This window comes from Cryptomeria japonica, chromosome 7 (assembly GCF_030272615.1).
Source record: "Cryptomeria japonica chromosome 7, Sugi_1.0, whole genome shotgun sequence".
NCBI classification, from domain to species: domain Eukaryota; kingdom Viridiplantae; phylum Streptophyta; class Pinopsida; order Cupressales; family Cupressaceae; genus Cryptomeria; species Cryptomeria japonica.
This window is the reverse complement of record NC_081411.1, coordinates 496,951,601-496,955,552: the sequence shown is the minus strand read 5'-3', so window position 1 is coordinate 496,955,552 and position 3,952 is coordinate 496,951,601. Positions and strand designations below refer to the sequence as shown.

Below are 3,952 nucleotides of genomic sequence, written 5' to 3'. Positions count from 1 at the left end.
ATCCTTTTGATCGGCTTTCAAAAGATTTCATTGAGTCATCGTTTTCAGTGATCCGTACTTTTAGTGCTATATCAGTTAAAGTAGCCGTTTTCATGAGCGCGCCATTTGCATCCATTCAGACTTTTGGTCAAACTGAGAATTCAAAGATTTAATATGTACTTCAAGGTACCTTTGTTTCAAACTTGAGGGTCTACATAGGTCGTTTGATATTTTTGAGAAAGGCATCATGTGTTGCCAGAACATTGACTTCATCTGGTCTGCAGTGTCGACAAAGTCAGTTGGTCATTTTTGCCAATTAATATCTCTTCACTCAGGATTCATCTTGAAAAACCGTTTGGTAGAATTCATGCTTGTATATCAGAGTACACGCCTGTCAGATGGCGAGGTCTAGAAAGGTGTTTTGACCACTTTGAAAATTATGTCTTTGCGATTAAATGCAAAAATGTAGCGCAAGTGCCTGAAAGTTGCAAAATTCAGTCTGATGATCTGAAAATAATGCCGATCCTTTCCAGAGGTATGGGTAAGGTTCCTGAAGCATTTCGAAGGCCAGTTGCTTGAAAATGAAATTTTTTTAGTCGGACCCATATTGGGGCCCGACCTGGCTCATGATCGTGGATTGATTTTATTGGCGATTTGGCTCACTGAGAGAATTGCAGGATATTTAAATGGTTGTTCATTGTTAAATGAAGTGATCAAAAAATTAAGGCTCTACCTTTGGATTTGGGGCCATGTAAGATTGACAACTATAAGAGAATTAGTAACAATGAAGATACATCTATTACTATAGAGGTATCATACACGAATTTGGCTGAGAATTCTGCAGATAAGAACAAACGAGAACCAAAGGGTGTGCTTGTTAGATCTAAGGGTAATCTTGTGTGTGATACGGGGAATATCAAAGAAAGAAATGAAGAAATCCAAGATATCAGAAGAGAGGGTACTGAATGGATCAAGATGCGGTTGAAGTCTAAGGTGCCTGAGCGATTGGAAGATTCATTGGATGATTTTTAGTCAATGTCAATTTCTGCAGTATGTCAGTTGGATTGGCCGAAGGATAGAATATTAATCCAAGTACTTGATGATTCGGATGAGGAAATTATTCAGCTTTTAATCAAAGGAGAAGTGCACAAGTGGAGACAAAAAGGAATAGACATAGTGTATAGACACCGAGTGCTTCGAACTGGATATAAAGCTGGGAATTTGAATTCTGCAATGAACTGCGATTATGTTAAAGATTATGAGTTTGTTGCAATTTTTGATGCCGACTTTTAGCCAAATCTTGATTTCCTTAAGAGAACAATTCCACATTTCAAAGACAATCTAGAACTTGGCTTAGTCCAGGCCCGCTGGGCATTTGTAAACAAGGATGAAAATTTGTTAACCAGGCTCTAGTACATCAATCTATCTTTTCATTTTGAGGTAGAACAACAAGTAAATGGGACTTTTATTAATTTTTGGCTTCAATGGGAAAGCTGGTGTTTGGCGAATAAAAACTCTCGAAGAATTCCGTGGTGGATGGTGAGGGGAGTTGAAAGCAGATTGTCACGTATCCCTTCTTCTCACGTGGTCTATGAACCTCTAGGCAGGCTCAATAGAAAATATCCCCCTACATGGTATGTTCAGAGGGGTTCTAAAGATTTTTTATTTTAAAAAAAAATGCTTTCAGTAGGAGTTTTATCCCCTTCACATGGTGGTTGAAAAAGAGATTGCAGAAAATCAAATGCAATTTGTAGTTTCAAAACCGGATTTCTCCTCCTTGCGTGGAACAAAATTATGAATGGAGGAAGGAATTTTAAAAATCAAATAGATGCCAGCCAAAGACCTCTCTTAAGCATGCTCACATGGTGGTCAAAGGGGCAACATCAAATGCAACTGGTGTGTAATTGTTTCCTTTGTGTGGTAGAGAAGCTGGAGTGTTGCTAGAGTGTGGCGTTGGAAGGTGTGGAGTGCAATTTAAAACTCCAAAGCAAATGCCATCCTCTCTACTGCATGTGGGTAAAGGTTTTATGAAGTCTTTCATCCAAATGCACTTGGTAGATGTGATGTTTAAATTCTACAACCTTCCCAGCATCTCCCTGTAGATGGCGTAGAAGGTGGAGGAGAGACTTTTAAAATCTTCCAAGCAATATAAGCTTCAAAAAAGGCCATTAAAATTCTCAGGAAAGCTTAAAATGCACAGTCCTAGGCAAAATGAATTATCCCACATTGCCTGGGCATTGGAGTTTTTTGATATTTATAACCAAATCTCTACCCAAATATAATGTCAAAGCCATCAAGGATTTTGACGGAAGGTGCTTGTTGGGCACCGAGGCAGACCCCACACGCGTTGGCACAGATCCCAAGGCGATTGAGAAGGCTGACTGGGAGGTGACAGGTGGACCCCACGCAGGCATGGATCCCGAGGTTGGCAGATGATTTTTGCAAGAAGCGGACGGCTTAACCAGTGAGCAGATCCCAAGTAGATTGACGGTTGGCGCGACTTCGCGAAGGAAAGAAGCTCACCGGTTAAAGGCTGCGAAATGGTGAAAAGCCCAGGCCACATCGAAAGTGAGGAGTTAAAGATCAAGCAAATCCGCAGAGAGCCAATGGCTCACATGATTTCGGAGCCTGAAGATGCATGAAACTTACCCATCGCGAAATGGTGAAATCTAGGTGGCAGTGTGACATGGCGGTCCAGTAGGCGGGTCCCGTCCCAGTGGCACGTAGGTGGTGGTGATGTGGCGCACACATGGCATACAGGTGGATAGACAAATGGCAGTGACAAAGCAGACACATGGCGGATGGATGAGGTGTCATCCAATATGGCACCCAATGGATCCCATCAGCCAATCAAGTACCGCCACGTGGAAAGGCTTCAGGCCAAAAAGGACATCAAAAATCAAAATTAAAATCAGTTAAATGTATAGTGCAAACTATATTTAAAAAACGAAAAATTTATATGATTGCGCACACATACATGATTAATTTGCCCAGAGGTCCATTTTTGGTCAAAATGGCAAGTATAATATATCGCCAGAAAGCTCTCAAGATGAGGAATGCAGCTATGGAGTTAATTTTAACAAAGATCAGATATTGTGGGAGAAGTTTCCATGGAATGAAATTCAGTTAGAGAAAGGGACACTTGGCAATTTCGGTTGCAGATTTGATCTTTTTCCCTCTCCTTATTCCAATTTCTTCTCAATTGTAAGGGTTCCAAAAATCTGGAGAAATGCTCCAGATTTGATGGCTTCCATTTTCTGAATATCTTGACCCAAGTTTGTAAATGCTTTTGTTTGGTTTCAGGGTACAAAGGATTACAGTGTAGTATTCAAGATGTGTTTTCTAGTTGCAGACTTTACTTGTGTCAGGCATGAGTAATTTCCCACAAGATTGTCTTTGTGATATGTTTTTTTTCATTATTATGAATTCAATCCTCAAGGAGGATGAAATTTGTCAATTTCAAGGAAGTTGTGTGATTGTTTGTGGGTATCCTTCAAGGAAGGTTTTAAACTCTGTTATCAGTCATGAATAATGGAATGTGTCCCAGATTTGATGATTTTTTGTGAGAGAAATTGAGTAATGCATTAATATAAGGTGTTAATGCAGGGATATCATTAGAGGAGAACCAATTTGTGACTAGGATGCATATTTAAAGTTCTGTGTGTGACTCTGTTGCCCAATGAACAAGGCACTGGTCTTGCAAGTTTGGGGATGTTTTCAGATTAATTCAAATTAAAAAAAATCTATTTCCCTTTGTGTTTAGGGGTTGTGTTCTTTCATTCCAAGCTCTTTTTCATTTGTGGTTTATACAGATTCAACCAATCTGTAATATGTTTCTAGATTTGGTGAGTTTGTGAAATGATCTATCTGCTTATTGTTGATGTAGTTATGTGTCTGTAATCATTGTATTTAATGCGTCAAAGGGTGTCCCCCCTAGGTCTAGTAGAACTTGAAGTGTAGGAGGATCATCAAG

General features: G+C 39.8%; 1 pseudogene; it reads left to right on the top strand.

The window, feature by feature from the left end:
* The first annotated feature begins 1,014 nt into the window (after positions 1-1,014).
* Positions 1,015-1,522, top strand: LOC131065697 (probable xyloglucan glycosyltransferase 8; annotated as a pseudogene).
* Positions 1,523-3,952: the final 2,430 nt, after the last annotated feature.